The sequence below is a fragment of the Triticum urartu genome, chromosome 3 (assembly GCF_003073215.2).
Source record: "Triticum urartu cultivar G1812 chromosome 3, Tu2.1, whole genome shotgun sequence".
NCBI lineage: Eukaryota > Viridiplantae > Streptophyta > Magnoliopsida > Poales > Poaceae > Triticum > Triticum urartu.
Window position 1 is genome coordinate 1,439,111 of NC_053024.1, and position 27,823 is coordinate 1,466,933.

At 46.6% G+C, this 27,823-nt stretch overlaps 1 long non-coding RNA gene across 1 annotated transcript; it reads right to left on the reverse strand.

Annotated features, from left to right (window-relative positions):
- Positions 1-9,727: 9,727 nt before the first annotated feature.
- On the reverse strand, positions 9,728-18,841 carry LOC125542242. The gene is made up of 5 exons (XR_007297827.1): positions 18,608-18,841; positions 18,208-18,477; positions 17,782-17,933; positions 17,380-17,629; positions 9,728-9,957 (listed from the first exon to the last, which is right to left on the reverse strand). It is a non-coding gene; the product is annotated as an uncharacterized LOC125542242 (long non-coding RNA).
- Positions 18,842-27,823: the final 8,982 nt, after the last annotated feature.

Genomic DNA, 27,823 nt, shown 5'->3' on the forward strand with positions numbered 1-27,823 from the left:
CCGTCTCGTTGTTTCTCAACGAAACTGATGGTCTGGAAGGAGAGGATGAACAAGCTGGCTACGGTGACCTAATGCCGGTGCAAGAAGAAGAACATGAGGACGGCTCCGGTGACCCAATGCCGGTGCAAGAAGGAGACCGTGATGACGGCTCCGGTGACCGAACCGAGTCCGGCCAGGTATATATATTAGTTAAGCCTGTGCTGACTAGCTGATTGATGCATTCATTGTTTTGGTATGTACACATATTAATTAAGTCTTTGTTCTTTTTTCTAGCCCTCCGGATCGAGCACAACTTCGGTAAAGAGACGAGGCCCGAAGAAAAAGTTGAGCTCGGATGAAAAGTTTGAGATCATAGCAATCGCGCCCGACGGCCGACCGATTGAACCCCTCCGGACAAAGAGCGCATTTGTTGCTCAGTGCGGGGTTCTGGTTAGGGACAAGATCCCGATAAGCATCCAGCAATGGTTTAAGCCGGCTACAGAAGACCCTGAGGTGTCTTATGTCAATGATATGCAGAAAAATGATCTTTGGACTAAGCTAAATTCAAATTTCACCCTACCGCCAGAGGATAATCCAGAGAACCCAGTTAAAGAGAAATTAATCAAGTCTTTTGCTCTTAAGAGGATGGCAGAACTATTCAGGAGGTGGAAGAAAGAGCTGAATAAGTTTGTCGAAAATAATGAGACGCCAGAATTCAAGGGCAGATATGAGAAGATCAGAGATCACTAGCCCGCATTTGTGGCCCACAAGACATCAGAAAAGAGTAAGAGGATGTCGGCGACAAACAAGAAAAATGCTGCGAAGAAGATGCTTCACCATCGCACGGGGTCAGGTGGCTACCTCGTAGCCCGGCCTAAGTGGGCAAGACTGAGAATGATCTGGTTGATAAAGGGATCGAACCAGAGACAATTAGCTGGCCAGACCGTTGCTGGACTTGGTTCTTCGGGGCTGGCGGAACCTTGGACCCTGTAACAGGGAAGTGCATTTGGACGAACGATCAAATGGACATACCAGTCAGGAAGCTTAAGCAGTATATCGAAGCAGCGCAGCAAGGGAAGTTCTTTCCAGACAGAGAGAACCACGAGCTCACAATGGCCCTCGGGAATCCTGAGCACCCTGGACGGACACGAGGCACGCCAGGATCCATTCCGTGGAAGGTTGGGTTTCCGGACATCGGTGAACATCTTCATGCTGATCGTATCTACCATACGACTCATGCTCGACCTTTCGGTCCTCTGTGTTCCGAGGCCATGTCTATGCACATGCTAGGCTCGTCAAGTTAACCCTAAGTGTTTTGCATGTGTAAAACTGTCTTACACCCGTTGTATGTGAACGTAAGGATCTATCACACCCGATCATCACGTGGTGCTTCGAAACGACGAACTTTAGCAACGGTGCACAGTTAGGGGAGAACACATTCTTGAAATTGTAATGAGGGATCATCTTATTTACTACCGTCGTTCTAAGCAAATAAGATGTATAAACACGATAAACATCACATGCAATCAAATAATAGTGACATGATATGGCCAATATCATATAGCTCCTTTGATCTCCATCTTGGGGCTCCATGATCATCTTGTCACGTCATCGACATGCAAGTCGTGATTCCTATTACAAGAACATGATCAATCTCATACATCACATATATCATTCATCACATCCTTTTGGCCATATCACATCACATAGCATACCCTGCAAAAACAAGTTAGACGTCCTCTAATTGTTGTTTGCATGTTTTACGTGGCTGCTATGGGTTTCTAGCAAGAACGTTTCTTACCTACGCAAAAAAAAACCACAACGTGATATGCCAATTGCTATTTACCCTTCATAAGGACCCTTTTCATCGAATCCGATCCGACTAAAGTGGGAGAGACTGGCACCCGCTAGCCACCTCATGCAAATAGTGCATGTCAGTCGGTGGAACCTGTCTCACGTAAGAGTACGTGTAAGGTCGGTCCGGGCCGCTTCATCCCACGATGCCGCCGAATCAAGATAAGACTAGTAACGGCAAGCATATTGAACAAAATCAATGCCCACAACTACTTTGTGTTCTACTCGTGCATAGAAACTACGCATAGACCTAGCTCATGATGCCACTGTTGGGGAACGTAGCAGAAATTCAAAATTTTCCTACGTGTCACCAAGATCTATCTATGGAGTCATCTAGCAACAAGGGAGGAGTGGATCTACATACCCTTGTAGATCGCGCGCGGAAGCGTTCAAGAGAACGGGGTTGATGGAGTCGTACTCGTCGTGATCCAAATCACCGATGATCCTAGCGCCGAACGGACGGCACCTCTGCGTTCAACACACGTACAGAGCAGCAACGTCTCCTCCTTCTTGATCCAGCAAGGGGGAAGGAGAGGTTGATGGAGATCCAACAGCACGACGGCGTGGTGGTGGAAGTAGCGGGATTCCAACAGGGCTTCGCCAAGCGCTGCGGGAGGAGGAAGATGTGTCGTGGGAGGGAGAGGGAGGCGCCAGGGCTTAGGTATGGTTGCCCTCCCTTCCCCCCACTATATATAGGGCCAAGGGAGAGGGGGAGGGCACAGCCTTGCCCCTTCCTCCAAGGAAGGGTGCGGCCAAGGGGGGGAGGAGTCCATCCTCCCCAAGGCACCTCGGAGGTGCCTTCCCCCTTTAGGACTCTCCCCTCCTCTTGTCCCTTTGGCGCATGGGCCTCTAGGGGCTGGTGCCCTTGGCCCATGTAGGCCAAGGCGCACCCCCTATAGCCCATGTGGCCCCCCGGGGCAGGTGGCCCCACCCGGTGGACCCCCGGGACCCTTTCGGTGGTCCCGGTACAATATCGGTGACCCCGAAACTTGTCCCGATGGCCGAAATAGCACTTCCTATATATAATTCTTTACCTCCGGACCATTCCGGAACTCCTCGTGAAGTCCAGGATCTCATCCGGGACTCCGAACAACTTTCGGGTTACCGCATACTAATATCTCTATAACCCTAGCGTCACCGAACCTTAAGTGTGTAGACCCTACGGGTTCGGGAGACATGCAGACATGACCGAGACGTTCTCCGGTCAATAACCAATAGCGGGATCTGGATACCCATGTTGGCTCCCACATGTTCCACGATGATCTCATCGGATGAACCACGATGTCAAGGACTTAATCAATCCCGTATACAATTCCCTTTGTCTAGCGGTACAATACTTTCCCGAGATTCGATCGTCGGTATCCCGATACCTTGTTCAATCTCGTTACCGGCAAGTCTCTTTACTCGTTCCGTAACACATCATCCCATGATCAACTCCTTGATCACATTGTGCACATTATGATGATGTCCTACCGAGTGGGCCCAGAGATACCTCTCCGTTTACACGGAGTGACAAATCCCAGTCTCGATTCGTGCCAACCCAACAGACACTTTCGGAGATACCTGTAGTGCACCTTTATAGTCACCCAGTTACGTTGTGACGTTTGGTACAACCAAAGCACTCCTACGGTATCCGGGAGTTGCACAATCTCATGGTCTAAGGAAATGATACTTGACATTAGAAAAGCTTTAGCATACGAACTACACGATCTAGTGCTATGCTTAGGATTGGGTCTTGTCCATCACATCATTCTCCTAATGATGTGATCCCGTTATCAACGACATCCAATGTCCATGGTCAGGAAACCATAACCATCTATTGATCAACGAGCTAGTCAACTAGAGGCTTACTAGGGACATGGTGTTGTCTATGTATCCACACATGTATCTGAGTTTCCTATCAATACAATTCTAGCATGGATAATAAACGATTATCATGAACAAGGAAATATAATAATAACCAATTTATTATTGCCTCTAGGGCATATTTCCAATAGATGGTGGATGAAATAATGGAGGGATTTGAGGACCTCCAGCTTGACCACCCTACCGGTGAAGGGGAGACTCGGCTGGGGTCTGCTCTGAAGACTCCATGCCTATGGTGGAAGGAGCTCATCAACCTTCTGAACTGGACGCCTCCGCCTCCTCCTCCTCCTCCGGCGAGTCAGGGCACTCCGCCTCCTCCACCGCCTCCTCCTCCGGCGAGTGACGATCAGGGCCCTCGGCCGGCTCCTTCTCCGGCACGTGGCGGCACTCCGCCTCCTTCTCCGCCTGCGCCGACGCGCCCGAGCAGCCAGCCTCCTCCTTCTCCGCCTCGTCAGCAAGGGCGGAAGAGACCTGCCGCCACTCCAGCTGCTTTGGCGCATCGTAGTCCTTCTCCTCCGCCTCGTAAGCAAGTAAAGAAGACAACCGCTCCGTCTGCTCGGTCGGCGTCTAGCAGTACAACCAGAGGCGGGAGGACATACAGATTCGGTCCTTCTCTGAAGACTCCAGAGAAGTTACCATATGAGAGGACCCCGGAGGAGAACGCCGAGATCGTGCGAACCGAAGTGGATGACTGGTTTCAAGGGTTGATATCAAAGAGACAGCCACCTCCGGAGGAGAAGGTAGATCCAGTGAAAGTGAAGCGCGCTCTGGCTGCCCTGGCAAAACCACCCAAGTCTTCGCCGAAAGGCAACTATGAGCGCATTATTACAAAGACATGGGCCGAAGCGGAGCGGTCAGGAAGTACAGTCAGTGATCAAAGGCTGAAAGAACGATGAGCAGCTGGGAAACAAATTGCCCAGCTCGGCGAACAAGCGAAGCAATCGTGCCCCCCCTCAAGGTGCCTAGCGACATCGTCGATCCGAGGATGGTGCCCGATTATGGCAATGTTGACGATTACCTGCCCGATGATTATGACACCATGGAGGTGCAGATACACAGATACGAGTACGGGAAGCCTCTCGCCAAAGATGAAAAATCTTTAACAACGATGATGCAAAGATTACATGATTGGTACTTGAAAATCTGCAGAGAGTCTGGAGAGAGGGGTACTTTGTATGCGAGAGTTAAACCGGAGCATGACCTCGTTGGAATTGAACTGTTGCCTATTCCATTTGAGGAGTTCTATCAGTTTTTCAATCAATTGGCCCTCGATAAAACAACGATCACCTGCTACTGTCTGTAAGTACTACTACTTCTGTCATTAAGTCTCTCTATATAGCTCATCTCTTTCATTGCATGTATTTATAATTATCCTCACTATATTATGCAGAATGAAGATCGCCGAATTGAAGAAAAGACAAATCGGTGATATTGGGTTCATTAACACATATCTCATAGATGCAACTGAGGTTCAACATCATCCCGAAGATACCGAGGCCAACTTGCTACGATCATTCAAAAAAAATGAAAACAAAGATATAATACTCTTTCCTTACAACTTCAAGTGAGTGTTACTGTCTTGTGCATATTCGGTTTCCCTTATATATTAGTCCAGGTTATAGTAATGTAATTGATGAGTTATGCATGCGTGTGCAGTTTCCACTATATTCTCCTAGAGATTAGGCTTGAGCAGGGAGTAGTAACCGTCTTGGACTCTAAACGAAAAGATCCCCAAGAGTATGCGGACATGACTGAAATCCTCAAGAAGTAAGTTAAATCGATCATTATCCACCATATCAGCAACTTTGTTCATTTCCTGATATCAAGTAATTGTTTTCTTTGTCCGGCAGGGTTTGGAGAAAATTCACCAGAACAGTTCCGGGACTGCCGAAGGAGCTGGAATTTAGACACCCGAAAGTAAGTACTATAGTAGCATGTTCCACGCATCTCCTAGTGATTCAAGCGCTAGTTTCATCAATACCATTTAGCATTCTTGCTTATCAGTTTGATTGACCTCTATTTCTTGTGAAGTGGTTGTGGCAGGAAAAGGGGAATGATTTCTGTGGATACTACGTCTGCGATTCCATCCGCCACACGACCTGTGAGCGGGGCGGGTACTCTGACGAACAATATGAAGTACGTAAATAACAACATTCACAATCTTATTTTATTACCATCATTTGTATTGAGTTTCATTCATTCATATATATATGTATTGACCCCCTTCTTCAAATTAGATGTTTCGGAAGCGGGATGAACTCCTAGCACCAGCTCGCATGCGAGCAATTCAAGAGGAATTGGCAGCATTCTTTCTTGACCAAGTGATCGCTGAAGACGGAGAATACTATGTGGACCATGAGTCTGTATTATTATATTTGTAAGAGATAATTATTGTATATATATAGCCGGTAGTGTCGGATAGATATACGAGAACTTGTTGTTCGACCAATCTCTCGGAGAAGGAGAGGTGGCCGATATCACTTCTCTGTATGCATATATGTTCATGACGATCTTCTGTTTCCTTCGTTTGCTTACTAGCTAACTAGCGTGTCTAGTCCTCTCTATACGTATGTATAGTACGTAGCGTCGACCAAGCACGGACGTAAGAGAGGACACTTCTCTCTATTAATTATAGCTAGCTAACACAATATATGAAACACCTAAATTAACCCCCCAAACCCCCCCCTCTTTCAAAAAAAAACAAAAACCCCAGCCACAGAAATGCTGACGCGTGGATGCCTATTGGTCCCGGTTGGTGCCACCAACCGGGACCAAAGGGTCTCCTGCCTGGGCTCTGCGCACTGCCCACGAGGAGGCCCATCAGTCCCGGTTCTGGATTGAACCGGGACTAAAGGTACAGGGCATTAGTACCGACACTTTAGTCCCGGTTCAGGAACCGGGACTAAAGGCCCTTACGAACCGGGACTATAGGCCCTTTTTCTACCAGTGTAATGATGTTCTGTAATGGTTTTTGATACACTCAATTATATAATGCACGTAGATGAACTGGCAATGGATGTACGGGACCGACGCACCTCTGATTATATTGAGGGCCTGCATAAATTTCTCGAAGTCACTAGTAGAAAAGGGGGCAAAATTAAGTCCATGCCGGGTCAGCCCATTAGTCCCGGTTCAGTCACGAACCGGGACTTTGGTCCCGGTTCGTGCGGCTAAGGCATTAGTCCCGGTTCACCTGAGCCCTTTAGTCCCGGTTTGAGGCACGAACCGAGACTAAAGGGTGCGATGCCCTTTAGCCCCGGTTTGTGTCTCAAACCGGGACTAAAGGTCCCATTTTCAAACTCTAACCCCCTGGTGGATCGCCTTTTTTGTTTCAAAAAAATCAAAAGAAAATGATAAAAACTTCAAAAAATAAAATCCTTCGAGAGGTAGTTATATTACTACATCTACTAGTTAGGAAAATTTAAAAACTTAAATTTGGACATGTTTTGAAAAATGTAGGGAAAATGTAAAACGTCTATAACTTTTGCATACGATGTCGGAAAAATCATTCTACGGCCTGTTTGCAAATTTTTAGAATCCTCAAATTCTAAAAGGAAAAAAAGTTATGCTCAAATTTCAGTTTTTTTGAATTTTTGTTAAATCTGGTCAAACTATGGTCAAACTACTTATTCAAGAAGTATTAGTGTTACTAAATAATTATTCAGGAATATTAGTGTTACTAAATAATTATTTCATTTTTTTTGAATTTTGGTCAAATATGGTCAAACTGTGGTCAAACAATGGTCAAACTACTTATTCAAGAAAAATATTAGTGTTACTAAATAATTATTTCAGTTTTTTTGAATTTTGGTCAAATCTGGTCAAACTGTGGTCAAACTAGGGTCAAACTGTGGTCAAACTACTTATTCAAGAAATATTAGTGTTACTAAATAATTATTGTTTTTTAGAACAATAGTTTCAAACTCAAATAGTGAAATGTGTGACTTCATGCTCAAGCTAAATTCCTGAGGGTTAATAGAATTGACATCTTACTATTGTTAGGAAAACAGCAAGTGCAGACTTGGAAACGAGGGAGAATAGAACCCGAAAGTTAAGCGTGCTCAGGCTGGAGTAGTGAGAGGATGGGTGACCGTTCGGGAAGTTAGATGATTTGGAATGATGAGGGGTGATTAGAGATTAAAGGTTAAATTGAGCAGTGATGAGGGGTGATTAGAGATTAGAGGTTAAAATAATTCAAAATTTTGAAAAATTAAAAAAAATTCAATTTTTTTTTAAAAAATCATAAATTTTCCTTTAGTACCGGTTATTGTTACCAACTGGGACTAAAGGTGGACCTCCAGGCAGCGGCCACGTGGAGGGACTAAAGGGGGAGGCTTTAGTAACGACCCTTTAGTCCCGGTTCTAGAACCGGGACTAAAGGCTCTTATGAACCGGGACTAAAGGCCCTTTATCTACTAGTGAGTGGCTGAGGCAAACAAGCATAATAGTTTTATGTATTGTCCACGTACTGTCTATGGGAATACAAATGATAACTCTTCCTTGAAAACCCTTCACATCCACCTGCTTGAGAAGGGTTTCATGCCACACTATAATGTTTGGACCAAGGACGGAGAAAGAGGGGTTATGTGGAAGACAACGAAGAAGAAGAGGATAATGACAACTATCCCCCTGAAAACGGTGACACTGCAACGGGGGAAGCTGAAGATCAAGAGAAAACAGACGATGTGCCCGATGATGATCTTTGCCGGGTCATTGTTGATGCACAAAGAGAATGCCAAAGTGAAAGGGAGAAGTTGAAGTTCGATCGCATGTTAGAGGATCACAAAAAATGGTTGTACCCAAATTGCGAAGATGGCAACACAAAGCTCGGTACCACACTGGAATTGCTACAATGGAAGGCAGAGAATGGTGTATCTAACAAGGGATTTGGGAAGCTACTGAAAATAGTGAAGAAGAAGTTTTCAAAGGATAACGAATTGCCTGACAGTACTTACGAAGCAAAGAAGGTTTTTTGCCCTCTAGGATTGGAGGTGCATAAGATACATGCATGCCCTATTGACTGCATCCTCTACCGCGGTAAGTACGAGAATTTGAACGCATGCCTAGTATGTGGTGCATTGCGGTATAAGATCAGACGAGATGACCCTGGTGATGTTGAGGGCGAGCGCTCTAGGAAGAGTGTTCCTGCCAAGGTGATGTGGTATGCTCCTATAATACCACGGTTGAAACGTCTCTTCAGAAACAAAGAGCATGCCAAGTTGTTGTAATGGCACAAAGAAGACCGTAAGAAAGACGGGGAGTTGAGAGTACCCGCTGACGGGTCGTAGTGGAGAAAAATCAAGAGAAAGTGGTGGGACTTTGCAGATGACGCAAGGAACGTATGGTTTGGTTTAAGTGCAGATGACATTAATCCATTTGAGGAGCAGAGCAGCAATCATAGCATCTGTCCCATGACTCTATGTATCTATAACCTTCCTCCTTGGTTGTGCATGAAGCGAAAGTTCATTATGTCATGAGTGCTCATCCAAGGCCCTAAGCAACCCGGTAATGACATGGATGTGTACCTAAGGCCATTATTTTACAGCTGTGGAATAAAAAAGGTGTACCACTACTAGGGAAAACCCTAGCAATAGCGCGGGTATTTTGTCTATTAGTAGTGCGGGATGCCGCGCTACTGATAAGGTGATACAGCTAACATGTAGCAGTAGCGCGTGTCATCCAACGCTACTGCTATACATGGCTAGCAGTAGCGAGCTTTAGTGCAACGTGCTGCTGCTAATATCTGCAGCGCTTTTTAGCAGGAAGCGCTACTGGTAAGGGAGCGCTACTGCTAACTTTATTCCCCTCGCTACTGCTAGTTTTATTAGTTTCTGTTTTTTTGCATATTTGTTTTGTATTTGAATAGGCTTCATACAATAATCTTTAGCATACACATACAAATGTAATCATAGCATATACATACAAATAGTCTCATCAAATCATGTCATCATCATAACCATCATCCAACACAAAGTGGTCTCTCGTCATCATCTCGAAAATAGCGATACAAGTCTCGATTACTTGCAACTACATCGTCATCAATCTAAACAATGATATACGTGAGAAGAGATATCACTATGAGTGAGAGCGGAACTATGTAGTACATGAGTTCGTATCCCTCTCTCGCTTTAGCGTGAACCTAAACTAACTACTGGCTGTCGCTCGAAAACCGGAAACTGGTACACCTGGGCCTGACACTCCGGCCACTCGTCGTATACTCCTGGCGTAGCACTTCTTCGCCATCGATGATCTATGCACCTGCATCATCACATGAGTCAATGATATGCAACATATATAGTTGAGCAACAGAAAGAGACAGACATGGCAAAAATAGAAGCAACATATCATAAGCATAAATAACAAAGTCCATCGTACCCAAAATGCCCTAACTAGAGTGATCTTCGCTAGTCGAGGAGGACGGTTTAATTACATCACAAATAAAGTTTCGTCGTGCATAACTCAAAGTTTCGTCATACAGAAAGTATGGACTAAACGGACACATTGTCATATATCGACAATCTCTCCAACATGTCATGCCATCCATCCAAGTCAGGGAGATAGTCCCCGAGCTTAGTGAAAGGCTTCAGGTTGAGACGCTGAGCGGCTACGCGTGTTCGGACGTCTTCCCGCGACAGTTGTCCTTCTTCGTAGAAAATCCCTGTTTTTTTGACGACCTCCTTCATGATGATTTGGGCAAGTTCGCGCTGGATGTGATAGAACTCAGCTCGAAGTCGATGATCCTTGATATCTCCTAAGTTCTTTGCACATTGCAGAATATGGGCATCGCCGGATCTAGGTGACATGCGAAGGTTCTGGTGATCCCGTCTGTACTCCAGCATGTGGTGTAGGACATAGAATCCATCATTAAGAGAATCACTCAGTTGCTGGATGCAGCAGAAGTCAGTCTTATGGCCGAAGGCGGGCCTGCTGTCCCTTTTCTTCTTGTCCTTGACCTCTCCACCCCGTGTGCCATAGTAAAACATAGCATTGTCGAGAACAGACTTGATGTTGGTGTAATCCTTTTTTTTAATGTTCTTCAACGAGTCCAAGTAAAGAGCGTGGGAGTATCGAGGGTAGAGGATGATGAGGATGGCGCGTCCGCCGCTGTGCAAAATAAGTACACCCCAAATTAATTAGCCTCTACCGTCCAAATGAATGATTGAAATTGAAGGAAGGATATTCACGCGGATGACTTACAGGGGATGGTAAGGCACGAGAATTGCCTCCTTGTCCTTATTGGCGAGCATGAAACTGGCAATGTAGTCCCTCGCGTATTCACGGTGCTCTGCGCAGACTCCCAAGAAGCGCTTGTGCATGAAGTACGGGTCAGCGACACAGATATAAGGTATCTGCTCAACCCCGATGAGGTAGTTCATGTGCAAGGCATAAAGGCGGACAAACGTAAAATCCAGCTTCTTCACGTGAAACATGTCGAAGATGTAATCGAATCGAAGGAAGAACTTGTCCGCGGCGCATGTGTGGACGTACGAACTTTGCCGCGGCACATTAACCACTTAGAGTGGGTATCCTGGATTTTTCGAGGCGATGAGGCCCTTCTCTATCCGCAGCACATCGTCATGAAGTCTCCTTAGATCGCCAAATCTGGCCCCTAGCGCTGCTTTAGGTAGGATTGGTTCACCGGGGAGGGTGATGATATGATATTCGATCGTGACGACCGAACTGATGAAGTCATGAACTATGATAATGATTATGATGACGCCGACAATGTTGATCTTGAAATAATAGAGACCGGCGAGGTATATTTATATAAGCAGGCATCTGGTGATCATCACATGTTTTTTTATTTGAAGATATATTAACGAATCGCTCTTTCTTATGTCAGCCCTCCGGATCGAGCAAATCTACTTCTACAGACAGCAGGACAAAGCGAGGCTCGGGCAAAAAGTTGAAGGAGGGTGTAAAGTACAACATCGATGCCATCAAAGCTAATGGTGAACTAAGCACGCCTAAGAACATTGCGAACAAGTTCATTCGTCAGTGCGGAGTTCTTGTGAGGGACCAACTCCCGATCTCCATTCAAGAATGGAAAGAGCCAAGAAATAAACGTCCAGATGTTACTTGGGTCGACGACAGAGAAAAAAAACGCTTTGGGAATCTCTCATGGAACATTTCACCCTACCAGATCATTTCACTGATGCAGATGTGCAGAAAGTCAAGGACGCTGCTCTTAGGAAGATGGCAACTGCATTCAACACCCACAAGAAAACTGTATGGGCCAACTACATCGAAGGAGGAAGGAAGACTCCAGAATTCAAGGGAACACTGGAGAAGCAAAGAGAACACTGGCCCGCTTTCGTGAAATTCAAGGAATCAGAATTATCTAAGGAACGGTCGAGAAAAGACAAGGCCAATGCCGCAAAAAAGACGCAGTTCCGTAGGCCGGGGCTAGGTGACTACGCGGTGGCAATGCCTAAGTGGGATAAGTCTGAGCAAGAGATGGTGGATGCAGGGGTCACTCCAGTTACTAGGAGCTGCCCCCTAGGTGCAGAACTTGGTTCTATGCGCATGGGGGGCGTTGGACCCGAAGACAGGCCTGGTTTTGAAGAAGGCAAGTTTAAAAGGAGCCGGAGAAAAGTGACTTGAAGCAATAGAAGATGCTCGAAAGGGGGTGTTCACGCCCAACAGAGAGAACGACGAGCTTACGCGCGCCCTGGGAAATCTTGAACACCCGGGAAGAACACGAGGCAAGGGCGTTGTTCCGTGGTATGAGGGCTTTTCGGACTGGAACGCCGACTACAGAAGCCGTGCAAGAAGGAAGATGGAGGAGGAGAAGAAGAGGAAGCTGGAGGAGGAGCAGAGGAAGCATGAAGCAGAACGCCTTCTAGGCCTAGAATCAGCGCACGCGGACTTGGCACTGAAATTCCAGTGGCAGCAACAGCAGGTCGACTCACTTAGCCAGGAAAGGGGGGTATCAGCAGCGGCAACGGCTAGCGGATGATCCATCATTGGATAGCACCGTCCCATCCATGCCGAGAAGCAGCGTTGGTTCCGCCCCGGGCGACGCATTGCTGGATAGATACCCTGTGGATGACATCATGGAGAGCGCTAACTGCGAGCTACACTTCAAAATGAAGAACATATCCATGAAGGTGGCGGACGCCATTGCTTATACAAATCCCCCCGATGCAACCTTCCATTGCAACCCGATTCCAGCGGGCTATGCTCGTGTCGTGGTTGATGAGGTGGTGGACCAATATTCGGGGCTAGAGCTTGACATTCCTGGATTTGACGAGGAGCACACACTGGGAGAAGCCATACATCGCATCATCCTATGGAGAAAGGATTGCATCATCTTTCGAAGGCCACCAACACCGCGTCGTCATCCGACTCCTCCTCGATGTGAGGCCACTCCTCCTCCAAGTCCGGCACAGCAGCAGGCCACTCCTCCTACTTCAAGTCCGGCACAGCGTGAGGCCACTCCTCCTGCTTCAAGTCCGACACCGCGTGATGCCAGTCCTCTTGCTTCAAGTCCGGCACAGCGTGAGTCCACTCATCCTACTTCAAGTCCGACACCGCGTGAGACCACTCCTCCTTCTTCAAGTCCGGCACAGCGTCAATCCACTCCTCATGCTCCAACTAAGCCACGTCAGCCATCTCCGCCGCCTCAGCAATCGCGGAAGAGAGCCGACGCAGTTGTGGTGCATAGCGGTACGAGTCGAGGTAGTACAGAAAGTACAGGCGGAGGCAAGCGATATAAATATGGTCCAAGTGTCACTCCTCTTTCTCAGAGGCCTTACGACATGACCGAGGAGCAAAACACAGCCATAGTGCGGGCACATCGAGCACGAGTACAGAAGGAGTCGAGCTCGAGCCAAGCAGCTGGCAAAAAATGCGGGAAAACCGTTGCCTAGTTGGGAGAACAGGCGGCGCAATCGACCCCCCCCCCCCGCTTGTTGTGCCAATAATACATAAGAGTACCGGCGCCCTATATATATGTGGGCAAACCGTTAACGTTCCCCAGCTGGGCAATCTGGTAATAACCGAGGAGCATGTAATGCAGGCTGAAATGCTCAAGATCACTGTTGGACAACTCCTCGAGATCGAGCCCATGTCTCCCCTTAGAGAGGAGGAAATAAAACGGAAATATGTCCATGGCAAACCTTTGGTCGAGCCCGAGGAGGTCAAGAATCTCCCAACGATAATGTATGAATTGCATGATTGGTACATGAAAATTACCAAGAGTTCCAATTGAGAGTCCCTCATGGCGCAAGTCAAGGAAGAGCATTACTTCCATAAGAAAGCTCTGTCCATTGAGTATTCAGAACTATTTCAGTTATTCAATCAAGATGCACTCGACAAATCTATTGTCAGTTGCTATTGTATGTAAGTGATTTCTTTCTGTAATTTAAGTCTCAAGCTAGATGTAGTGCTCACTGATCGATCATTACCTGTAATTATCCTTACTATATATATATATATATATATATATTCTTTTTTGTGGTATTATGCAGGATGAAGATGTATGAAATGAAAAAAGCTGAACGTGATGGCATTGGGTTCATTGACCAAAATACCATTAATGAACACACATGGAAATTGGAATGGTGTAAAGCAGATGTAGAGAATAACATGCTAGAGTTCTGGAAGCGCCTCAATACCAATGAAAATATACTACTTCCTTACAAGTTCCTGTGAGTCACATTGTCTTGTACTACAAATTCTGTTTTTGCTTACTAGCTAGCTAAATGTTGATTAGTGTTATGCACATGCCCGCTTAATTAAGACATGCAAACATGTGCGCATGCAGTTATCACTGTATCTTGTTAGTCATTAAAGTTAAAGAAAGAACAATTGAAGTACTGGACTCATTACTTAAAAAAGAAAGTGACTTCACCATCTTGAAGGGGATAGTCAACAAGTAATTTCAATCATTATTAACTATATCTCGGCCTATTTTGTTCGTCATTTTCCTGATATCAACTATTTCGATCATAACCCTTATTCATTTTCTTTGCCGGCGGGCAGGGCTTGGGCAAAGTTCATTAAGATGACTCTAGGAAAATGGCGACAAAACCTGTTTTGGTATCGACCCAAGGTAAGTAATTAAGAGTACTAGCTAGCTACCATCTCTTTAATTCTTGTTTCAATATCATTAATTAATTATCATGCTTGATTAATTATTACCTGATTAAATTCAATTCTCGTACATAGGCCATGAAGCAGGCGTCGGGGACTGATGCGTGTGCATTCTACATTTGCGAGAACATTCGCATAATGGCGTCCGAAAAGAGCAAATCTGATAGACAGCAATGGGCACATTTGACAGAACACTATTCACAATTTTTACATGATTATCGATATCTAGTCACACAACAAATACACATGCATGCATATTGATCTCCTTCTTAACAGTTCAAAGACGTGCGGGAGAAGCTCCTACCAACGGAGCGCATACGAGCACTTCAAGAGGAAATAGCGGGATTTTTGCTCGACCAAGTCATAGATTCCAAAGGAGAATATATATATATATATATATATATATCGGTTATACGAGAAATTCTATTTATATATATGCATAACGTGTACAATATGTAGTATCATAAAATACCAGCAAACAAAAAAGAATTAAATGGAAAACACAAAATTAAAGGAAAAATAAAAAATAAAACCAAAACCCCCTCAAATATTGTAGTACCGGTTGGTGTTACCAACCGGTACTAAAGGGCTCTCCGCCCCTGTCGCTGGCTCGTACCACGTGGGTGCATTTTAGTGGCGGTTCGTGCCGAACCGGTACTAAAGGGGAGGGGGGACCTTTAGTCCCCACTCTTTAGTGCCAGTTGCGGAACCGGTACTACAGGCCCTTACGAACCGGTGATACATCCCGGTTTTGCACTAGTGTAAGTAACATTTTCAGAGTATCGAATTTGTTTTTTTACCACGCCTTCAACCAATGTGATTTTGCGATGAAATTTTGCATGCACAACTAACATTTGTGGAAGTATGCCACAAAAAGATTCAGATTTTTTTGATTTTTTTTATATTAAAGTTCACACCAGGAGCAAACCAGGAGCATTTGCTCCTGAGTGTAGAAACTCTAGGTCCCAACATATATCGCTTTTGAAGTTAGTTCAGAACCCAAAGTATTGTGCACTCTCAAACCCAAAATTCTTCTAGCTAATGGGGATGCCAAGCCTACTTCACAAATTACTTTGACGTCCAATCAGTGATAAAACCATATATAGCGCTCTAGCTAGCTGGGCTAGGGTAACAACTTAGCATCACTTTTTGGACAGGGCACGAAGAACTACCAACTATGCGCCTAATGAGTAACGGAGAGCACTGATGGCCTGATTTCTAGCGAAAACAGCGAAACCGACAGGTTGGGCCCACCTGTCGGGCTGACATGGCATGCCTATGTGCACAAAATGCTGAGGTGGACGGGGACCCACCTGTCAGCGTCACATATTTCCCCGTTTTCCTCTTTATTCCTCATCTCTCGCTTCCACCTCTCTCTCTCCTCCGGCGAGCACGCCGCCGTCCTCCCCCCTCTATCCTTGCCCGAGCGGTGGCGCCCACCTATCTCCCCCCATCGACACTCCATGGAGAGACAGACTAGCTGCCGCCGCTCCCGCTCCCGTGAACCTCCAACGCCACCTCCCTGAGCTCGGACGTGCGTGCTCACGACGGTGGCCGGTGATAGGGTGCTATTGCGGCAAGGTTGCTGCGGCAGATAGGAGAAGACCATACGCAGGTAATCATCTCGACGGCGAGCTCGCTCTGGGTGCGGGCGATCTCACGTCGTTGTCACCATCGACGACGGATCCGCGGGGCACCTTCTATCCCGACGCGAGAACACCCACCACGCCGACGTTCCATGGTTGCTCCACCTACCCTGCCCGCGCTCGATGGAGAGGCGGAAAAGCTACCGCTGCTATCCATGACCCCCCGGTGGCCGGTCGCAGGGTGGTGACCACGGCGAGGTCACTGCGGCGGAGAGGGGAAGGAGTACCCGCAGGCAAGCAGCAGCAAACGGCGGCGGAAGCAAGCATGCACGGGGCGAGGTCTCCTGTAGTCGTGCTCCTCTTCGACTAGGCGCTAGCGCCAGGCAGCGATCTGGGCGGCATGGCGGATCCTCGCCGGATCTGGGCGGGACAAGTGCTAGAGGTGCGGCTGGGGCAGGATCCATGCAGGTCAGTGGCTTGTGGCGGCGGATGGTAGGTGGTTGGGTCGGCAGGGAGGCTCGCCGGGGTAAGGCTCCGGCCGCGGCGCTGGATATTGTTGGTTGTGTCGGGGCTGCTGGGGAAGAAATTGACTTGGGGAGAGAGAGGGGGATAAGAGAGATGCCGACAGGTGGGGCCTTCAGCCACCTCAGCAAACTATCCATGTAGGCATCTCACATCAGCCCGACAGGTGGGCCCAACCGGTCAGATCCGTGTTTTCACGGCCAAATTTGAGCATCAGTGCTCCGCGTTACAGATTAGGTGCAGTTTCTGTAGTTTTTTTTTGCCCTGGCACAAATGTGGTATCAAGTTGTTACCTAGCTCCAAGTGTGATGGTTTTGGGTAAATAACTATATATTAGTCGTGCATGATTTAAGGTCGATGTAAGAACGATGGAGATACAATAATGAAAATTTCGAGAGTTACTCCCAGCTAAAAGAAAACCATGCATATGCATGCATGTACTACTTTGTGAACGTAAAAGGCACAAGAGTATTACCGACTTCCGAACACCACTATTCATGATGAATTCCTCTCACGAAGATCAAGAGAGATATTCAGCAGCAAATTTAACCAATCATGAACTGGTGAGTACTACTCATGATGAATTCCTCCGTTCAAGGCCAAGAAAGAGGCAAAAGCAGCTTAAAACTTTATAAATCTTCAACTGTTCTCCGTCGAAGACCCAGAGAGAAAATCAGCTGCAAATCTGATCAATCTAACCAATCCGTTCACGATCTTGGCACCACCTACGAACACAACATCGAGCACAACATGTTAATTTTGTGCTTCACCATTGTTAACCAGTACATGTATACACAAACTTTGTTCTGGTAGAATAATTCAGAGGGGAGTGAAGCCAGAAAATGTAACTGTGTGTTACTAGCTATTACGTGCGTACCTCAACAGACAGCAGGGGAGTGAAGCTCGAGAGAACAGAAACTTGGATCACAGTTCCCTTCTTTTTTCAATATACAATCGTGTGCAACTAGAAGCAACGAAACCCGGTTTCTCAAAAAGAAGCAGCAAAACCAACGAGCATCACATTACGCCCTGCATGCATGCCAGAAGAAAAACTAAATAAATTCGGTCCAAGGCCCTATCCAGTGAGAATCTAGTGTGAGGGTTAATGTTTTACATATTACATGATGTTTGTATCTGGAGTAATTCCTTTTTTTCCGATAAAAACGTGGAGTAATTCATTTCAGAACGAAGCAGTTATAATAGGCATTTTTAGAAAACTAGTTAGGTGTGAGGATCCACCGCCTCTTGAGTGAAAACTGTGCCTCGCTAGTGAGAAAACCTTAAAATTATCAAGAGTGCATACCTCGTATCCAACAGAACTCATGATCTGCCCAAGACCAAGAAAGGAAAGCAGCAGCAAAGTTAAGCCATAATCAACTGACGAGGACCGGACTCATGATCAATTTCTCTGTCCAAGACCAGCCAAGAGATGAATGCAGCTGCCTCACTTAACAAATCTTCAAATGACGGGAATAACTACTCAGGAATCAGGAATCACAGGATGGGTTCCTCTGCTGAAGACCATGAGAGAGAATCAGCTGCAAGTTGGATCAATCTAACTCATCGGCACCACCTACATAAGTACAAGCACAGTAACAAGGACAATATGTTACGTTTGTGCTTAGCCATCGTCAACAAGTAATGCTACTCAACTACATATATACGCAAACTTTCTTCTGGAAGAATAATTAGTACATGCGTACCTTACAGCAGACAGCAGACAAGAAGCTCGAGATAGCAGAAACTTAGATTGGCAGTCTGATCTGCTTCCTCGATCATCAAACTGGTAATGCAGGAGTGTGACGCTTTGCCCTCAGAAGCTGCAGACAGACCAAAGCAAGTTGGCTCCTCCTTTCTTCTCTGCTTGGAACTAAAGAGTGCAAAATGCGTTGCTTGATACCTCCATATTGAGTAGCTTCATGGATGCATGGGCTTTTGCTTCCTCCGTTCCTCTTTGCCAAAGCATAAATCAACGTATGTATGTTGCTGCTTTGTTTTTGCTTTTTCTTTTTTCTTTTTCTTTTCCAAAGATGATTGAGATGCAGCTGCTCTTGCAAGCTTGGTTTTTTTTTTTTTTGCTTTTCCAGCACTACAGATTTCCATGGTGTTTTCTGCTTTTGGAGATAGCTTTTGCACTAAAGATGATTGAGGCAGGCAACACATCGCAAGTGTCTCTGTCTCCTAACTTCCCGAGGGTAGCAGCACTCCCTCTGTCTAAAATATTCGACATGTATTCTGACTGTCCAAGTTCAATCTTTGTGCAACAATAATCTAACAACATTACATTGTAATAAAAATAGTTTTCTTATGGTTTTGTTTTTGGAACCAGTCAGAAACACTGAAGAGAAATTTTATGATCAAAGCTTGAACATTCAGACCGGATTTTGACTTTTTGAACTTCTGAATGCACTCCTGGTTAATTATTTGTTAAGTATGAAAGCAAAGGTTTTCAGTTTTTCTAAGTAATCCATCAATTCCAAAGAGCATCGATGCAAAGCTCCCAGAATCCACTATTTCTGAATATTTCACATCCAGCCAATAAAAAAAAGGAAGGATGTTACTATTATCTCCTCAATAACCATCTGGACATGCACATGTTTATCTAACTGAACGGTGAGGAATGTACATGGCTACACACCTGGAAGCATATGGGATAGGCTTCTATTACGACAGAAGTTATGATCTCTTGAGCTCTTCAGAGACCCGTCATGACCACTGCATCGATGCATATCCTTGTGACCTGCCGCATTCAGAAATATATTCAGTTTCACAGTAGAATCAGCTTACCACTGTATCTTGCTGACACTGCTTTTATCCAGAACGCGTCACCGTGCTGCCAAGGAATCTGCCATGGTTTGGATCTCCTTAAGAAAATCATCGTTTGGAGGATTGGTGAAGGTGATAAAGTCAGAGTGTGGAGAGATAATTGGATTGTCAAACAACCTATCAACCTATCAACTTGTCACGTTACCTTCCTCATGCGCACACCAAGAGTCCAGGAGTCCACCAGGAGATAGGCTAGGTAGTTAGTTGATATCTATCCATTGTAACCTACTCTATCCCTTCTTCTCCAAGTCTCCTGTAAGATCTCATGTATGCGCTACAGGGTTGTTGCGCCCCTGCCTATAACACGTACCACGCCCCCTCGCACCGAGGACAAGGCGTTTCCGCATATCGCACATGGTAATCAGAGCGATCCTCTCCAAAGCCATCTAGCGATCCAATCTCCAGCCATGTCTTCCTCCGGCACTTCCCAGACCAACCTCAGCGGCCAAGTCACGGAGAAGCTGACCCGCACCAACTATGTCCTCTGGCGCGCGCAGGTGACGCCGCAGCTCAGGGGCGCGAGAGTCTTCGGCTATGCCGAAGGCACAACACCGGAGCCGGCCAAGTTCCTCACCACCAAAGATAAGGATGGAAAGGAAACCTCTAAGCCCAACCCTCTCCACTCTCTCTGGGTCCGGGAGGACCAGCAGGTGCTGGGCTATCTCCTCAGCACCCTCACCAAGGAGGTCCTGCTGCAGGTGACCACGATCACCACGGCGAGCACGCTCTGGACGACGCTCGCAGGTATGTTCTCCTCGCAGTCTTTGAGCCGTGTCAATAACATACGCACGACCCTGCTCAGCGCGCAGAAGGGCACCCAATCGGTCGTCACCTTCTTCGCCCATATGCGTGGCCTCGCCGATGAGCTGGCGGCCGCCGGCAAGCCGCTACAGGACGACGAACTCATCAGCTACATCCTTCACGGCCTCGACATGGAGTACCAGCCCTTGGTCTCTGCCCTCGACGTCCGCACCACCCCGGTATCTCTCGATGAACTCTTCTCTATGTTGAGTAACTTCGATCAACGGGTGGCCCTGTACCAAGGGTCGGGCGGCTTCAAATCTTCTGCCAACGCCGCGACCCGTGGCTATGGCGGCTCCTCCTCTCGCTACCGTGGCCCTCCTTGCTCCAAGGGCAGGCCTGGCGGTAGCGGTGGCAGCAACACCAGCGGATCCAACTCCCGTGGCGGGCGCCCATCCTCCAACAACACTAGGGGTCGCCGCGGCAGGAACAACAAGACTCGCTCGGATGCCGTGCGTTGCCAGATCTGTGGTAAACTCGGGCACTCGGCTAAAGACTGCTTGTACCGTTTTGAAGAAGATGAGGCTTCGTCCGAAGATGAGGAAAAGGTTGCTGCCGCTGCTGATGGTGCCTAAGGCGTCGACACAAACTGGTACCTCGACAGCGGAGCAACCAACCATCTCACGGGTGAACTTGAGAAAGTAACCCTCCGTGAGAAGTACCCCGGCAAGGACCAAATCCACACCGCGAGTGGGGCAGGTATGAGGATCCGTCATATTGGTCATTCAGTTATACGTACCCCTCATCGTAACATCCACCTTAGGAAAATTTTTCATGTCCCTAGTGCCAACAAAAATCTCCTTTCTGTTCATCGAATAGCACTTGACAATCATGTCTTCATTGAGTTTCATCCTTTTTTCTTCTTGATTAAGGATCAGGCCACGAGGAAAATCCTATATCGAGGTAGATGTGTTCGCGGGCTCTACCCATTGCTTCCGGAGTTCAGAAGACTCAATAAACAAGCCCATGGTGCTGTCAAGCTTTCCTCCACACGATGCCATGATCATCTAGGACATGCTTCTTTTTCCTTAGTAGAACGTTTGCTTAGAAAGAATAAGCTCCCGTTTGTTGGTGAGCGTCCTGTTGAAACTATTTGTGATTCCTGCCAAAGAGCAAAAAGTCATCAATTACCGTATCCTATTTCTACTAGTGTTTCTACTCAGCCTTTACAATTAGTTTTCTCGGATGTTTGGGGTCCTGCCCCTAGTTCGGTTGGTAGACACACATATTACGTAAGCTTTATTGATGACTATAGAAAATTCTCGTGGATCTATCTTCTTAAGAAACGGTCCGAGGTTTTCCAAGTATTTCAAAACTTTCAAGCACTCGTTGAAAGAAAGTTCAACAGCAAGATCATTGCTTAGTCAGACTGGGGGGGGGGGATACGAAAAACTAAATTCCTTCTTTCAAACACTTGGTATTTCCCACCATGTGTCTTGTCCACATGCTCACCAGAAAAATGGCTCGGCTGAGCGCAAGCATCGCCACATTGTTGAAGTGGGTCTAGCTCTCCTAGCCAGTGCCTCCATGCCTCTTAAATTCTGGGATGAAGCTTTTCTCACTGTTGTACACATGATAAACATGCTTCCTAGTCGAGTCATTCACAATGCAACTCCCATCGAAAGACTCCTTCACACCAAACCTGATTACAAGTCTCTTCGAGTTTTTGGTTGCACCTGTTGGCCTAATCTTCGCCCTTACAACAATCGCAAACTCATGTTCCGCTCGAAACAGTGTGTCTTTCTTGGGTATAGTGCTCAACACAAGGGCGTAAAGTGTCTTGATGTGTCTACTGGACGGGTTTATATCTCTCGCGATGTTGTCTTTGATGAGACGAAGTTCCCCTTTGCCGACGTTCACCCCAACACCGGTGCACTTCTTCGCCAAGAGATCCTCCTTTTACCATCCCATCTAGTCGGGTCTGATCAAGGGGGCAATAACTGTGATGATTCAATATTGACTGACCCTCCTAATACCTTGTGTGAGCCTTGTGATGATGCAGGAGACTATACAGAAAAAACAGAAGTCAAAACGATGTGGAAATACCCAATACAAAGACATATTTCATGTGCTCCAACCAGGGGAACAAAACCCCCTCGGGATCTGCGTCGCCAGATGTGTCAGCCGGATCGTCTCCGGGATCCGGGCGGCCAGACGCGCCAGACTGGCCAGGTGGATCTGCACCAAAATCCGCGCCAACGGCCTCGCCAGGTGCGGTCGGACAGAGGCCAGCGCGCAACTCCTCCGAGCCAACCACGCGGCATCCCGCGGCTGGGGAGGCGACCTCTCCTGCCCCACGCCAACCAGATGCCGACACGCGGCGTCCTGCGGCTGGGTCCCGGTTCCCGATCCAGCCGATCTACTACAAAAGGCGCGACCTGCGCCGTCCGACAGGCGCTGCCCCGACAGGCGCGCGACCCCGCGCCGATGGCCCGCTCCTGCCATCATGCGCCCATGATGAGCTCCGCGGGGTGGGATCTTCTGTGACCGCTGCAACGTCTGCGTCTTCACCATCCGCCGCAGAAGATCCAGCTCGCACAGATCCCGCTGCTGCTGCTGTTTCAGGATCTGCTGCGGGATCGTCTGTGGCACCAACTGCTGCTGCATCATCTCCGCGCCGTACACGTTTGCAAAAAGGAGTAATACAACCTATTGATTATAAACATGTGACAAAATATGGCATGGTGTGTTCTACAGGTGAGCCAGGTGAGCCGCACACGTTTGAAGCAGCACTAAAAGATGAAAAGTGGAAGAAGGCTATGAATGAAGAATTTGTGGCATTGCAGCAAAATAAAACGTGGCATTTGGTTCCTCCAAAACAAGGTGAAAATCTTATTGACTGCAAGTGGGTATTCAGAATTAAGAGAAAATCTGATGGAACAATTGATCGTTACAAAGCTAGACTTGTTGCAAAGGGCTTTAAACAACGATATGGCATAGACTATGAGGACACATTTAGTCCTGTTGTGAAAGCTGCCACTATTCGTCTTGTTTTGTCCATTGCTGTTTCCAGGGGCTGGAGTCTGAGACAGCTAGACGTGCAGAACGCGTACCACCATGGTGTTCTGGAAGAGGAAGTGTACATGAAGCAACCTCCTGGGTTTGTGAACAAAAATAAACCTTCTTATGTGTGCAAACTTGACAAGTCACTGTATGGGTTGAAACAAGCTCCAAGGGCATGGTACTCACGCCTCAGTCACAAAATGCAAACACTTGGTTTTGCTCCTTCTAAGTCTGACACCTCACTGTTTATTTACAACAAGTACAATACATGCATATTTGTACTCATATACGTTGATGATATTATTGTCACAAGTTCATCAGATGAGGCCATTACAGGACTATTAAAGGATCTCAGTACTGAGTTTGCTCTCAAGGATCTTGGAGACTTGCACTATTTCCTAGGGATTGAGGTAAAGAGACATGAGGATGGACTTCATCTCTCTCAGGAAAAGTATGCAGCAGATCTGGTAAAGAAAGCTGGTTTGCAAGGTTGTAAACCCTCACCCACTCCTTTGTCAAGTTCAGAAGAATTGTCCCTTACAGAAGGGCAGCCTCTAAGTCCAGATGATAGTACAAGGTACAGGAGCCTAGTAGGTGCACTTCAATATTTAACACTTACTAGGCCTAATATTTCTTTTGCTGTCAACAAAGTTTGCCAATTCCTTCATGCACCCACCACAGTTCATTTGACTGCTGCAAAACGGATTGTTCGATATGTCAAGAACACTCTTAATGTTGGTCTCAATTTCAGTAAGTCACCATCTACACTTGTAAGTGCCTTTTCAGACTCTGATTGGGCAGGTTGCCTGGATGATAGGCGGTCTGCTGGTGGTTTTGCAGTATTTTTTGGTCCCAACTTAATATCGTGGTGTGCAAGAAAGCAAGCTACGGTCTCTAGGTCCAGTACAGAGGCAGAATATAAGGCACTGGCAAATGCAACAGCAGGGATTATCTGGCTACAATCCATATTGAGGGAACTTGGTGTTAGAGGCACTCAACCTCCATGTTTATGGTGTGACAATCTAGGTGCTACCTATCTCTCTGCTAATCCAGTTTTTCATGCCAGCACAAAGCACATTGAGATAGGCTTTCACTTTGTGAGACAAAGGGTTGCCAAAAAGCCACTTGAGATTCGTTTTGTGCACTCCAGAGATCAAATTGTAGATGGGTTCACAAAGCCTTTGCCCACTAGAAGCTTTGAAGATTTCAAACATAATCTCAACTTGATGAAGTTGTGATTAAGGGAGGGTGTCAAACAACCTATCAACCTATCAACTTGTCACGTTACCTTCCTCATGCGCACACCAAGAGTCCAGGAGTCCACCAGGAGATAGGCTAGGTAGTTAGTTGATATCTATCCATTGTAACCTACTCTATCCCTTCTTCTCCAAGTCTCCTGTAAGATCTCATGTATGCGCTACAGGGTTGTTGCGCCCCTGCCTATAACACGTACCACGCCCCCTCGCACCGAGGACAAGGCGTTTCCGCATATCGCACATGGATCCCAAGGGGAAATTTAAAAATCACTGGGAAACAATCTCGTACTAGGTTAAAGTGGGTCTCCGAGATGATCGATCCAGTGACAATGACATGGAATGAGGAACTGATTAGGAAAATATTACTACCTCATGATGTTGACGAAGTGCTAAAAATTCGCCTCCCACAGTCTACCTCTGAGGATTTTATAGCATGGCACTTTGAACGCTCAGGTGTTTTTTCGGTTCGCAGTGCGTACATGCTAGCCGTTAATGACAAGGAGGCGAATTGAGATTTGGGACAAAGCAGTACAGCGCCAACTGGAGAAAGAAAGATTTGGAGCGTGCTTTGGAAAGCAAATGCTCCTCCCAAGATTAGAAATTTTGGGTGGCGTTTGGTGACGGAGTCACTCGGAGTTCAGACAAGCAGACATAAGAGAGGGTTGGAGCTATTCCCTACATGCTCTATTTGTGGGATGGAACCAGAAGATGGATATCACGCAGTCATGAGATGCACAAAAGCTAAAGCCCTGCATGACACCATGCGTGAGGTCTTTACCCTTCCCCGGGACACTGATCTTACATGTATGGGGCGTTAGTGGGTCTTTCTAATTCTTGATAAGGCGAATGAGGAGGAGCGTACACACCTCCTCTTCATCTGGTGGCGAGTGTGGCGCCTTAGAAATAACATTATATTTGGTGACGGGAAAGATACAATAAAGGCATCAGCAGAATTCCTATAAAGTTATGCTAGCTCCTTTGCCGCGATCAGAGCGGGACAGTCGCTTCCTGACTTTAAAGGAAAAGGAAAAGTGATGCTAGACATTTCATTCCGTGAGACTAAACAGAGAGATGTAGATTATCAATGGGTCAGACCTAACCCAGGTTGGCTCAAACTGAATGTTGATGCAAGCTTTATTTAGGAGACAAACCATGGAGCTTGGGGGGCGGTTCTACGAGATACGAACGGGGCGGTGATTGGATCTGCTTGGAACACAATCTGTAACTGCGCTAGTGCTGAGGCGGCCGAAGCTGAAGCTTGTCTTGAAGGAATCCGAGATACCATGCAGTTCATAGACCGGCCAGTAGTTATTGAGAGCGACTGTGCGAATCTCATCCAACAAATTTCTTCAAAGGACTTTAATAGATCTTCCATTGGTAGCTTGTGTAGGGAAATTCAGAATTTGCTGGGCCAACTCCCTGATTTTACTATTGCTAAGATATCTAGAAATGGCAATAGGTTGCCCATGCTCTCGCTAGTTTTGGTAGGAGTGGTGTGAGTAAGGGTGTGTTGATCGGCTCAGTTCCAGCCTGCGGGTTGCAACTGGTCGATGATGATTGTAATGAACCTATGTTGATTGTTTAATATAATACACACCTTTTTCAAAAAAAATAAGCTCGGTCAGGTTCAGCTCAAGTACATCGTGAAATACATCCGTGGAGTGCGTGAAGCCAACACCGCTCATACGCCGAGTAAAACACCTCTGCAGTAAAATGTTAGAACCTGGCATTGGCATATGCTCAGACTTCAGAAAACAAACATCAGTTCAGTCTGAGACATTCTCAACAAATGGTAAAACGTGACAGCCGCCACGCATGTATAGCTGCTACCCTTTTTTTTTCTAAAAAGCATAGCAAACAAATCACACATGCACCAGGTCAGCTGCATCTGTGAGGCTGGTCGTAATGGTAGTATCATAGCTAGTATCATGCATGCCAACTAGACTATTTTGCTGAGGTGGCATAGAATTAAATGAGGAAAGAGAATGTTGAGTATCATATCATGATACTGTATCATATTAAATGCTATGCTATTATATGTCATGCATGGCAATAAATAAGGTTACCTATGATACTAGTATATGATACTGTGCATTACGGAGGTAGTATCATAGCTTAGTATCATATGCATGATACTAAGGTATGATACTACCCATTACAAGAAGCCTGATATTACATCACTTGCTTTATTTTCAAAAGCATAATAACAAACAAACCACACTAACTTTTATTTTATTTTTGAGGGAAAAAACATATACCGAGCAAACTATTGTGTTCTTCAGATTTGACACTGAAATTTCTTCCCGGCTGATGTTGTGTACAAACTGGTTGCATTCTTGCAGCTACGGAAGGGGTTGACGAGACCTGTCTGTGTGAATCACCTCATCAACATGCTGAAAGGCAAGTGTGCTGAGCTCTGGCGCTCTGGATACACTACAAAAAAAGACACATCCGTGACATTTTGGGCCGAACGAATTTTTTTCTGTCATACATATGACACTTCTATGACGATAATTGTGACAAAACCCGGTATCATCATAGATGTGGTGGGCTCCTACTTCTATGACAAAAAATCATGACAGAAAATGGGCTTTTCATCCTGGGCGGGCCTGAGACGCAGCTGCATGACATTCTTTGGGCCGTCCATGACGGAAAAAACCGTGATAGAAGCGAGGGGGAGGAAAATTTTGGGGAGTTCCCGGTTACGGTGGGAGGTCGGGGGCCGAGCGATGCGCGTTTCTCTCGTACACGTACGTGCGTGTGTGCGAGGCGTTGGCTCTAACTGAACCCGAGCGAGGCGTTGGGCTCTAACTGAACCCGAGCGATTGCACTGCAGGCTACGCGTTACTGAACCCGAGCGATCGATCGATGGCTGTTAACTGAACCCGATCGAGCGATTCCTTCGCTACTGCTACTAACTGAAGCCGATCGATGCTGCCTCTGGATAAACAGTGATTGTTGCAGGGGGGTGGATGAACAGTTCCCGGTGGGGATGGATGAACAGGACCCCGTGGTGTTGCCTCTGGATGAACA